Source organism: Zootoca vivipara, chromosome 9 (assembly GCF_965207765.1).
Source record: "Zootoca vivipara chromosome 9, rZooViv2.hap1.1, whole genome shotgun sequence".
Taxonomy (NCBI): domain Eukaryota; kingdom Metazoa; phylum Chordata; class Lepidosauria; order Squamata; family Lacertidae; genus Zootoca; species Zootoca vivipara.
Genome location: NC_142592.1, coordinates 4,174,508 through 4,187,747, shown reverse-complemented (window position 1 = coordinate 4,187,747; position 13,240 = coordinate 4,174,508). Strand labels below are relative to the sequence as shown.

Here is a 13,240-nt window from a genome sequence, read left to right as displayed (position 1 = left end):
GTGGCTTTGGCAAGATCTATTCTTGAACAGCTCAGCTAAAGAGCAAATGTTGCTTCTGCATAAGTAACCCCATATCAGTGAAAGCTGAACAGCAGAGCCATTGATCGGCAACAAGTATTCAGGCTACCATAATCTGTAATACAGATTATGCACATTGCTGAGTAACATGCAAAATGTACATGCAGGCTATACATGTTCATTGGGCAATGTACAAAATACATTAACCCTGTTGACTGGGCAGAATCCCCTATACATACTGTCAGGTATTGCATATTGTCTCTGTCTTCAGGTGAATGTGCACAATCACTGATAGTCATTTGTTGGTTAACTAACCCAGAAATAAATATGGATATGTGCAGGCTTAACAAAAGATGTAAACTTATTTCAGCCAGAGACTGAACTCTGAGAATTCAGTATTGAGTTGATTTAATATTTGTACAGTATTCTGCTTTTCCAACAGAAATGTTGAGTTCAAGGTGGCTCAGAACAATCACAATTAAAAAAGCAAACTAACATTGCAATCACTAAAATATCAAGCACAATAGCATATAAAGCAAATGACAACAAATTCATCAGAACAATTAATACAAGCCACTAAAGTCATTGTAACTTACAGTGGTGCCTCGCAAGATGAATTTAATTCGTTCCACAAGTCAATTCATTTTGCGAAAAATTCGTCTTGTGAATCGCGGTTTCCCATAGGAATGCATTGAAAATTCTTTTTTGCCCATAGGAACGCATTAATTAAATTTCAATGCATTCCTATGGGAAACCGTGATTCGCAAGATGAATTTTTCGCAAAACAAATTCGTCTTGCGAGTCACCATCAGATCGCAAAATGCATTCATCTTGTGAAAAGTTCGTCTTGCAGGGCATTCGTCTTGCGAGGTACCACTGTATAGTATTGCCAGGATACTTCCTAATCACATGGATTAGGAACAGAACAGAAAATGGATTAGTTGTTGGAAATCAAATGAATTTGTTTTCAAAACTGCAATGGGTGGAAGCCTCATTCGCTGTACATGAACTATACACTTACGTGGTACCTAATGTATCGAGGTATAGTCAGAAGTAGAAATGGGAGAGAGCTAGCAGCTTTGATATCTACTTTCTAAACAATTATTTTACACAGGGCAGAGAAGTTACTTTGAATGAACATTGTATCTATTAGCCACGTAAGTTTTTAAAAAGAAATACAAAGCATCATTTTCACCCAAAAAATAGACCATTACAGCCTATATAAAAAACAAGGGTGCCAGTTCCTGGGGGCCCAGCCCTTTTGGGGCCCCAAAATATTTTGGGTGTGGGGTTCCAAAAAGCACTGAGGCAAAGCCAAGCATGGAGTGGCTCCAGTGGCTGTCTCCTTCTCCTTCTCCTTCACCTACTCCTCCTGCTGCAGAAGGGAGAGAGGGTCAAAGCAGCTGGCCATCAGTGGCGGTGCCAGAAGGAGGCGGAGGAGGAGCTGCCAGCCTTTGAAGTTGCACAGCCACCACATTCAGCTCCGTCCCCAGCTCCTGCCAATGTCCTAATGTCACATGCACGACATTGCCCCACCCCAAGCAATGCACATAGCCAGGAATGTGTGGTGGTGAATTACTCATTCATGGATTTACTCATCCATGAATTTACTCATCCATGAATTTACTCTTTTGTTTGTGGGTTTTAAAACTCAAAAACGGTAAGCGAAGCAGCAAACGGATTGAAGTCATAGTGACTGCATATTAGGCTGAAGAGCAAGAAAGAAATAACTTACACTCCTAAGAAACTGACAGAATAGATGCCACTTTGAATTAGTACCACTGGCAGCTAGCCCAGTCATTTGGGCTAGTTCACCACATCAATCAGGGGGACTTTCTTTGTCACTGACAACCACTACAGGGCATGATTGAACCAGTCTCTACGCGGTCACTCTATAACATGCACTGCCCTCAATGCCATGCCACTGAAGCAGATCACATCCCCTGCAAATAGTACTATGAAACAGGAAATGGGTTTCTACGTATTTAGAGAAAAAGAGATAATAGCATAGAGGGAGACTTGGGAGTCTTAGAGCCAAAGTTTTGCTCATCCACAATGCTTGATGGGTGTCAATAGGTCAATCACCACCTCTCAGCCTGATGTGCTTCACCAGTTTGTTACTCAGATAACCCTCAAGTACACCAGTCTTGAATGCGAATGCCTTTACGACTGCTATTGGAAAAGGAACATTTTTTTGGCCAAGATTTTAAACACCTCTTAGAAGTGCCCCCAGCCATTTTCCCCACAGGAGCAGCCTACCATGTTTGCCTATTGAAAGAAGGGCAGAATTGCCTGGACTCTGAACTGGCTTTATGATGCTATCATATAGCCAACTGCAACAGGCTACATTCTAACTCCATGTTGCCATGCTGTTATCAGGTGATATTTGTTGTTGTTTAGTCGTTTATTCGTTTCCGACTCTTCGTGACCCCATGGACCAGAGCACGCCAGGCACTCCTGTCTTCCACTGCCTCCCGCAGTTTGGTCAAACTCATGTTAGTAGCTTCAAGAACACTGTCCAGCCATCTCGTCCTCTGTCGTCCCCTTCTCCTTGTGCCCTCCATCTTTCCCAACATCAGGGTCTGTTCCAGGGAGTCTTCTCTTCTCATGAGGTAGCCAAAGTATTGTAGCCTTAGCTCCAGGATCTGTCCTTAAAGTGAGCACTTGGGGCTGATTTCCTTCAGAATGGATAGGTTTGATCTTCTTGCAGTCCATGGGACTCTCAAGAGTCTCCTCCAGCACCAAAATTGAAAAGCATCAATTCTTCGGCGATCAGCCTTCTTTATGGTCCAGCTCTCACTTCCATACATCACTACTGGGAAAACCATAGCTTTAACTATACGGACCTTTGTTGGCAAGGTGATGTCTCTGCTTTTTAAGATGTTGTCTCAGTTTGCCATTGCTTTTCTCCCAAGAAGCAGGCGTTTTTTTTAATTTCGTGACTGCTGTCACCATCTGCAGTGATCAAGGAGCTCAGGAAAGTAAAATCTCTCACTGCCTCAATTTCTTCCCCTTCTATTTGCCAGGAGGTGATGGGACCAGTGGTGATATACTTGCTCCCTAACTGGTTGGGATTGCATAACTAGGAAGAAATTGTGCAGGTTTAAACAGAAAAACAATGTTGAAGATGCACTGCAAAAGACCGAAAAAATTGGTGAGGAATTTCAAGGGATGCTATAGTACCCTTAAAACTGAGAATTTAACACCAAACACGTTTGCATGTGAAACTCTGGCAATGTTCTAGAGGACTTGCAATGCATGGGACATTGTAGAACATGTGAATATGAAAAAGAGCCATGCTTGGAACTGGCCAGTGGTCCATCTTGTGTCTTCAGCCCTGCCACTTCTCACAGTGACCACCAACTAGTCCATCCTCCTGGACGTACATGCAGGACCTGTGCAGCTCTTCCTCATTTCAAGTGGACTTGAGCAAAAGTACTTTTTAGAATAAGGGCAGAATTGATCTCCATTTCACTCACCACTTTCCCCTTTGTAATTCACATGTATAATTCAGGGGTGGTACTCAGGCATTCAGGCATTGTACACATAAGACCAATGTGTGAGCAGGAATTGGGGCCACACGGAGTAGCCACACTCCTAACGTTGCACTTTGTTGTTTAAACCTGCGCAATTTCTTCCCCAACCAACTGGGGAGCAAGTACCTAGAAACTTAACAAGGAAGTCACCCTTTGGTCTTGAAGTCAGTTGACTTTGAGGCGAAAATTACTTTGGGAACAAGCCCATTGATTTCAGTAGCGTTGTTGCAGAATGAGCTGTTTAAGTGCCCTAAGGTTCGCACCCTTTGCTGCACAGTACTGTATTAACTACCCACTGCAGCATGCAGGAGCCGAAAGCACTCTGCACCTGCCCCTTAACACTGTGAACATTATACTCCCCAGAGTGTTGACAGCAAGCCATAAGCTTTTTATCCTCATATTACATGGATCATTCACAGCCTCCGTGTTCTACTAGGGCAAACTCAAGGAGATATATTTTCCCCCCTCCGTGCACATTTAGACTTCACCGTCCTTGAAGGGAGGGAACACCTGCTTCAAAAGAACCACAGCAAATCCTTTCGCACAGCGTGGCCAAGGAGGGTGTACTGATGTGACCATGTCCAGTGCCTGAGCCAGAGCAACAATTTAGGCTGCAGTATTAATTGCCACACTTAGCAGCGAATGGGTTGGGGAGTGCGGCTGACTGAAACAAAAGGCTCACTGCCACTTTCAGACAGCAAATCGTCATGCGCCCTCCATCATTTGAAGGGAGCGACAGGCTGCATCAAAGTGAAGAGAAGAGAAATGACGCCTGCTACAAGCCTACAACCATTTCCGATTGGCAGTGACTGATGGGGACTCCCAGCAGCCCTAGGACATGCCCATTCAAGTCAGTTAGAGTGGGATTTCTGTATTCCCTCATGAAGCTGGCACACCCTCAAAATATCCCTGTTCGTTTCCTCGCATTTTAGACCTGGGGTTCAGGAAAAGCAACCATTTGGAGTGCAGGTCAAGTTTCTCACCTTACTTTCAAATAACGTGATCAGAAAAATGCACAAATATCACAAGGAAGAAAAAATTTCTCAGTGCCAATATTGACACGTTTTCCCAAAAAAGGGTTCAGCTTTGTCGTTGTCATCATCCACCCCCCACAAATTACTTCTGGCATATCCACTAGCTGATAGGATATCCTTCACTATCACCTTTTCATCTTTTCTTTCTTTGGCAAAGGAAGAAAATGCTATTACCGTAAATCCCATTAAGACTGCTTTGTTTGACCCAAACAAATGGCCAATTACGCTTGGCTTGCAAGTTTAATAGAAGCAACAGGATTAGTATTCCACAGTTGTCAAATGTATTCCTTTTAATATATTAAGGGAGGAGAGTGATGGAGTTATGCAATGCGCATTCCAATTACAGTATATTGGAAAGAAACAGTCATAACAAGTGCTCTTTCCAATTTATTCGAATTTAATCTAGAATGTGTATGACCAAATTTTACTTGTTGTAAGATCAAGTGAGAACTTGATCTTCCCCAAAACCGAGGCAGTAAAATATTCGCACGTATCTTAATAACGCAGGATCTCTCCCGGCAAGCAGGGAGATCCTTGCAGAAGCAGAATGCCTAAGAAACGGCAGAAGCCAGTGCTCATTGCTCCTTAGTTAGCAGACTATGAGAAGGAGGACCTAAGGCGCTGAAGTTCAGGCACTGCTCTAGGGGAAGCGGAGGGGGAAAACAGCAACCTTTTGCCTGCTGCTTTTGGAAAGCGTTTTTCAGCCTCACTGGGAAGGCAGGTGTCATGCGCTCGCACCGGCACTGAGGGGGGGGGGGAGAGAATTAGTCTGTGGAAAGAAAATAAAAATATTCACATTCAGCGGCTGTGAGAAATGTGTGTGTGTGTGTGTGTGTGTGTGTGTGTGTGTGTGTGTATGTACATACACACAAATATATTTACACATACACAACGCACACATTTTCTACACAAACACAATATTTGCGTCCACTAAGAGTTAAAAAAATACCAGTAATCAGTCATCAGTTTCCTCATCCATTTGCAAGGCTGAAAGGGAACTTTCGATTGTACTCACCGACCCACTGAAGGATTCAGTCCTGAAGTGGCACAGATGTGCCCAGGGGTTCCGGTTTCGGGGAGCGAAACAATACTTTTTAAAATCCCAATGCTATGAAACCACTTTTTCTTTTCCTGGCTTGCGCTAAATAGATTCCCGGCTCGCGTGCGTGTGTTGAGAGAGAGAGACGCGACTGACGGAGTTGGTGCCGGATCCTCGCAGGTCCCCGGAGCCTCTTGCGCATGGAGCCCCTCGCCGGAATGGTCAGGAGCGGCGGCGGCGGCGCGCTCGAGGCTGCGCTTCCCTCTCCGCGGCGCCCGCCCGGTCCCGCCCAGGACCCGCCTCACTCGCCCCGGCGCTGCCCACGAGCCTTTGCATACATCCCTCGCGGAGCAAATCGGAGGGCTGAGCCGGCGGCGGGGCGCCTCATAAATAAATGCCCGAAGCCCCACCTACGAGGAAGGCAGCGCGGAAGGAGCCCGAGCCAGAAGAGGCTCGCCAGCCGCCGAAGAAGCAGGTAGCAAGGAAGCGCCGCCCGCGCAATTCGGACAGTCCGGGGCGCGCTGGCCGGCAGGCAGGTAAAAGCCCTTGCCCGGAGCGCTTGGCGGCTCTGCCCACAGCCAAGCCCTGCCCGTCTCGCGCCGGTGGCAGAGTTGGAAGGAACCACAGCAGCCCACTCTTCGGCGCCGCGGGGGCTTCAGCGCCTCACAATAGAACATCTGAGAGGGCCGGGACCTCACCAAGTTGATGAGCGTTCCCATTCAAACAGTGCGCGTACACTGCGTCATGTGAAAGATTGTGTGCGGCGGGGCTTACATTTTACTCGAGTTGGCACCCCTGGAAGGAACCCCAAGGGTCATCTAGTCCAACCCCCTGCAATGCAGTAATCTCAGCTATAGCATCCAAGACAGATGCATTAAAACGTACAAGGAACCACAACTTCCTGAAAGAGTCTGTTCCACTGTTGAACGTTTCTCACTATCAGAAAGTTCTTTCTGGTGTTTAGATGGAATCTCCTTTCTTGTAACTTGAAGCCATGAGTTCGAGTCCTACCCTCCAGAGCAGGAGAAAACAAGCATGTTCCCTCTTCCATGTGACAGCCCTTGAGATATTTGAAGATGACTGCCGTATCTCCTGTCAGTCTCCTCTTTTCCATGCCGTGCTAAACATAACCAGCTCCTTCAACTGTTCCTCATAAGGCTTAGATTCCAGACCCTTGATCATCTTGCTTGCCCTCCTCTGCACACATTCCAGCTTGTCAACATCCTTCCTAAATTGTGCTGGCCAGAATTAGACACAGTATTCCAGGTGTGGTCTAACCAAGGCAGAATAAGATAACGCTGCTGGGCTGCAAACCCTTGCAGCCTTACCTGGAAGTAAATACCATAGGATTTTAGGATTCCTATAACATCCTTAGAAATGGCTTGTTTTCCATTTGTTATTGGCCCAGAGATGCAGCAGGCTGGGTTTAAACCCAGCTGCCTGCAGGACCTTGAAAACAGACAGATACACTTTCATCACAGACTCCAACTGATATTGGGTTTTCCCCTGAAGAAAATGTGGCTTTGCATTCCCACCCCTATATTATTTCAAGGCTAATCTGTTGTGTTGGGACCTCTAAATGAATGCCAAGTTCAGCTTCTAGCAGCAGGCAAGCCTCTGAAAGCAAAACTTCAGAGTAATGAAGATGAGCCATAATGCCTCTCCTGCAGACCCTCAAGCACCTCTGCCAGCCATTCAATCCTCCAGTTAATACACATCTCCCAGCCATTGATTTCTGCAACCGGATGCCATTCCAAACAGTTGCAAAGGACTTCCTTGGATCCAGGGCTCCGCTCCAGAACTTGATGCTATGAATGCTGGGGCTCAATCTTAGAACAAGTGAAAGAAAGAACACCACTGAGCATGTGCAGAGTGCATCTTGCTCATTTCTAATCAGCAACATCCCAAGTAAGGGTCACAATTTGTAACACCAAAAAGGGTTGGACAAACATCAGCACCACCCAAAGCTTTCAACGCTTCAAAGAGTTCCCAGAACTTTGAGCAAACTCCTGCCTTCTCGCTCCAATAGACCAAAGGGGTTCAATGGGGAACCTGTTCCACTTTGGATGCCATCAGACTCCCATTGCAATCAGCCCCAGCCAATGTAGTCAATGTTGTTGGTCGGAAGGCACCACCCAACCACCTCAGGGACCTCGCTCCAGATTTGTGTAGGGTTTACTTCTCAGCCTTTTTCTTCTCCCAAAGATATCCTGCACGGCAGTGGAGGTTTAGGATCAGAGTTCTCCTCCTAGATGGGCTACCTTCCCAGGTTGACCAGCTCTGGTCTGCTTCTCACTTCCCTCTACAGCATATGCAGAAACTACCTTCTTGACTGCTGGACCCAATATTGGTCCCATCCACTCAATCTGCTGGAGCCTGTCTTCTCACGCAGGAGAAGTTCGTAACTCACTCACGGTTTGAGTCCCATCGGCTACACTCGTTTAGCCAGCCACTCAAAGCTGTTTCCTAGGGTGTGGCTGCTGTCACATGCTGACAGCTTCTAGGAGCCGCAGGTGAGAGCTGAGTGCAGGGTGGGGACCTAAGGTGGATCAACAACCCTAGAAGAAGCATGACCAGAAGTACTACCCCTTCCCTAACCCCCATGTATTCAATAGTGTCTACATTAACAACTGGAGTTCAATAACATCTCAAGGGAACTCTGTTGGCTACTCCAGGTTAAATAATGCCTTCTTTTACCCATGGAAATGGTCTTAGGGATGTACTAATAGGATCACTGTCAAATATTTATTTGAGTTTGGATCCAGAGAGGCTGCCCCAGAAAGTCCCTGATTGAAGGCAGGGACAAAACTAGGCTTTATTTGACCTGGGTTAAAGATCCAGTTTGGCACACACCTCAAGCACATTTGCATACACACACACAGAGAGGCTGGGAGCCTCAATGGCAACCCCCCCCCCCAGATGCTTCACCCAGGGCGAAAAAACCCAGCTAGCCCCCCCCATAGCTACGGCACTAATTGAAGGTTCTGGTTTGTTTGCAGGGAGATTATGTAACAATGAGGACTCATCTTGATTTGCTTAAATTAATTATTTAAGCAAATAATTATTTGCTATTAGTCACTCATTCATCCCAGACTTTTAAATGCATTTCTCTCTAACTTTCCTAGTTGCAAAAAAATGTTTTCTTCATCCCAAGCAGATACGTTGTGCTATGATGACGGAGTGCTTTAATTGACTTAATCGCACAAAGCTAAATTTCCTGGTGTGCATGTGAATCCCTCTCACAAAATACTGACATTCTAAAGGTGTGTTCAGCGGGGAACGAAAGGCACTGCACATGCTTAGAGGCACTCCAGTCTTTCCTGATTTTTCCTGGGAAAATGTTATTGCATGGAGGGGTTGGGGCTAAACTCTGGTGAGCCTTGATTCAGATTAATGACTGTGGGGCAAGAGGAGGGGACACAGAGCATCACAGCCCATTTGTTGTCTCTGGAGTTCATATCTCTGTGATTCTCCTGTGACTCCAAACAATAAATCTGTTCTGTACTACATTTGTGAGAGCCGTTGTCTCCTTGGCAATATTTTCTTCCCAAGTCTCTGGAAAGTGAAAACACATACTTCAATGGCATGCCAAGTTAGATAAGTATTGCCAAAGAAGAAAGGGACAGGCCCTCAGTCCTCCCAAAGCTTGCTGGCTCCCTTCGCTTGGCTACAGTGCTTGAGATTGTGGGCTTTATCATTGCTTGCTGCAAAAATGCAGAGCAAATTCCCCAGGCATCAAAAGCCATCAAAGTGCAAAGAAAAATTTAATCTTGCACTAAGTGTTTCTCTTCGCTCACACTTTTACAGAGGTAGTAAGAGAGGAAATCCTAGCATGGCCAATTTCATTAAAAAGCCAACGTAATGGGGACATGCCCTGGATTTTCTCGTTAGGAAAAGCTCCATGCCTGCCTTCTATTAAATGCTCGAGATGAGATATCCCCCCCCCCCATCAATACGGAGGAAGGACAAGGCTTCGATATATTATGATCCAGTAGATGTCACTACACTGTGAAGAGAGGGTAGATTAACTAAAGCTGTGCTTACATGCAGGGAGCAAATCTCAAACCTGGTGTTGACTGGGTTTTTTAAAGTGAGTTTTATCTGTAAAACCTTCATTTATGTGTTTGTGTATCCAGGGATCATACAGGATGGAACAGGCTTCCTAAGCATTTCAGAGATTCAAAGGCCCCTTGATACCCCTTGGTCATAGGAAACTGTGCTATACAGGTAGTTAGACCAGTTATCCACCTAGCTCAGTATTGTCTGCATTGGTGGAAGGTGTTCAGTTGTCTCACAGCCCTACCTGATGATGCCGGGGATTGAACTTTGAATCTTCTGAATGGAAAACAGATACACTCCAATGAACGATGACCCCATCAGTTCTAAATGTTCCACTTCTTTGTTGGGAGGTGACCATGTCAGAACTTTAGAGACGCTTTTCTGGATCCCAGCCGGAGACTTAGCAGACCAAGGATGCAGAGGGGGCAACACTAGCATTTATGTACACAGCACAAGAAGTGAAGGAAGCCTTCCAGGTACATGTTGTTTTTCCAGCTCCCACAAGGAGCTGGAGGTGCATTTCTGTTGTAGCATAATTGAAGAGGGAAGGTGCTAATCCTAAGCATTGCATAGCATCCTTTGGCCTACTGTGGGGTCAGAGAACTTCACCCTCTTGCTAGAGATATAGAGGACAGGGCCCCTACTATGCCTCTTAAGGGTGTCGTCTTCTTCACTCTTCTGCTTAAGTGGAAAGTCTGAACTTTCCTAAAGATGATTGCAGTGGCAGAAGGGCTTGCTCAATCCCTAAAGATCCTTTTCGAACATGAGAAGTTAAGAGAGACAAAAGAGCAGCTACAGCAGGAAAAATGGGAGAGGGTAAGGATGAAAGCGACTTGAGCACGCACACACACACACACACACACACACACACACACACACACACACACCCTTTCCTGCCCTCCATCTGACACATCATGGTCTTTTACGTACTTATAAATAGAATTAAAGCTGACTGTGCTCTCATAAAATGGAGATCAAAGTAAAGCTCACCTCTCTCTGAAGCTATCACAAATTTCCATAAAAAAGCTTCTTTCTAATGTCAGCTTGTTATCTTAACTGACTGCAGTTTGTATTTTTGCTCATAATGTTATATGCAATTTGAACAGATAATGCCGTCCTTCCTTCATTCGTGTGGACATCCTGTTGCTTTCAAAGTACAGTAGCCATTTGTGACTGGCTAGATGTTATGCGAGGGACCCAGGTGGTGCTGTGGTTAAACCACTGAGCCTAGGGCTTGCTGATCAGAAGGTCGGCGGTTCGAATCCCTCTTGACGGGGTGAGCTCCCGTTGCTTGGTCCCAGCTCCTGCCAACCTAGCAGTTCGAAAGCACATCAAAGTGCAAGTAGATAAATAGGAATCACTACAGCGGGAAGGTAAACGGCGTTTCCATGTGCTGCTCTGGTTCTCCAGAAGCAGCTTTGTCATGCTGGCCACATGACCTGGAAGCTATACGCCGGCTCCCTCGGCCAATAATGCGAGATGAGCGCTCAACCCCAGAGTCGGTCACGACTGGACCTAATGGTCAGGGGTCCCTTTACCTTTACCTAGATGTTATGCGTAGCTAACTAACTGTTTACATTGTGCAACATAGCTAGGAGAGATTTCTGGAGGCTGGTCCAGCACATTACTTGATTACTCAATATTTCATTGCTGAGCATGTGAATTGACTCTACTGAAAGCCCAGTGCTGGAGGTAGTGAGAGATAATGTGAAAATTATAGGCATCCGTACATGCAAGTCACAGCTTGATACAGCAATCACCTATCAAGCAATAACCATTGGTGTGTGAAACAGCCCATGCAAATCCATCATAGTGAACCGTCAAAGCATTTTCCTGTTATTATGGCAGTATCATTAACTATGACGTTCACAGAATCTTGACTGGAAACTTGATATAGAACAGAAGTTCTTACTAAACCTCAAGATCCTTCACTCAGACCCACTTGAAAAGTCATAAAAGTTAAAAATGAAAGCATTCCAAGCCCAGGAATTTTTTTTTTTTTTTTTTACAGAGTACCAGAACTAAAATGACATTCAAAGACCTTCCCCACAAAAAAACTACTTTCCTAAGGTTTCTTCATTTCAGCAGCCTAATTTAGGACGGCAGTAAAGCAGGGATGGTCATTTTGTTGCTTCGGTTGTTTAAACAATTGAGAGTCAGAAAGCCTTGCCAATCTAGTGCACATCACCTCCATCACTGGATCAGACAGTAGATCCCAATCTAACCTTTGTCCACATCTGATTTAATGTGACTTGTCAGTCAATGCACTCTAATATTTTCTCAACTGGGTAACAGAGATGAGTCAGATGAGTTAGAATAGATATGCTATTAATCATCATCCATTATGTGCAAGCGATTTATCAACACAGCAACATCTGACATTTAAAGGTATCACTTTGTATGCCTCTTAGTGCTCTCAAATCAAGGGTCTTAAGGTTTTAGATGTCATTGTGTTGATATATTTCTCCCACATAAATGATTGTGATAATTTTGAAAGTCCTGAGCACAAATAATCCTAATAATCTGGGCACATTTATTTTATTTTATGAGCAATAAATAGTAAGAATGTGAGCTCATGCTATATTTTCAACATTAGACATCTAGCTTAAGTAACATGCCTCAGTTTTTGTTTCAGTTGCATTGCAACAATATGAGTTAATGTTAAACCAGATGTATGATTAGTTGTCCAAAACCTGAAGTGGGGTTTCGATACAAGCAGATCTAAGGCTTGTGAGTGAAGGAGTGGCGAGCAAGATTTGTGTCTGGCTTCAATTTTTAAAGCAACCCAAGAAAGAGAAACACAATAACTTTTATCTAAAGACAAAATAATATGTGTGAAAGCCCCACTGAAATGAATGAAGGAGTTAAAACTAGAATTAGCTGGCTCTGCCTGTCATTGGCTCTGGTTCCACTCTCAGTGGTCTCCACATCTTCCGCCCTACAGGGCACCAACCACCACTGGACGATCGCCTTTTCTATCCCAGTCATGTAAGAGACAGAAGAGCCTTATAGGATCCAGTCTAAAGGGGAAAGAATTGTGGGCCAGATAGCCTCTGAATGATATCACTGAGAAAAAGATGGACAGCAGGTGAGCTAAAACACACCCTTGTTTTTTTGAAACTGCATTTGGAGACGGTCAGGTCATGTATCCACAGCAGTGACCAGAGGAGAAATGTCGCTGGGAAGAGCATAGAGCAGGCATCGGCAACCTCCAGCCTATGGGCCAGCTCCGGCTCACGGAGTCCGTTTATCTGGCCCACGAGCCACCCAGTCACCGAGCTGCCCACTCAGCAAGTCCCCCGTGTGCTGTGCTAAACCAGCACAGCATGGTGCGGGGACTTGCCAAGCAGCGCTGGAAATCGTGCCTGCACCGAAAATCGCTTCTGCGCAGGAGCGATTTCCGGCGTCTGTACAGCCGCAGAAGTGATTTCTGGCACCCCGGGCATGGGCAGCGCAGCGCCGGAAATTGCTTCTGCGCATGTCCAGCCCATGTCTGGCCCACAGACAATAGTCCAGCATGCCATAGAATCCCGTGCTAATTAAACTGTTTTGCA

At 45.5% G+C, this 13,240-nt stretch overlaps 1 protein-coding gene across 1 annotated transcript in view; it reads right to left on the bottom strand.

Moving 5' to 3' along the window:
- The window catches only part of SEMA3C (semaphorin 3C), a 143,984-nt gene extending 137,761 nt beyond the window's left edge, over positions 1 to 6,223 (bottom strand). The window contains exon 1 of the mRNA XM_035127243.3: positions 5,604 to 6,223. The gene's annotated coding sequence lies outside the window, so the exon portion shown is untranslated. The remainder of the gene's footprint in view (positions 1 to 5,603) is intronic.
- Positions 6,224 to 13,240: the final 7,017 nt, after the last annotated feature.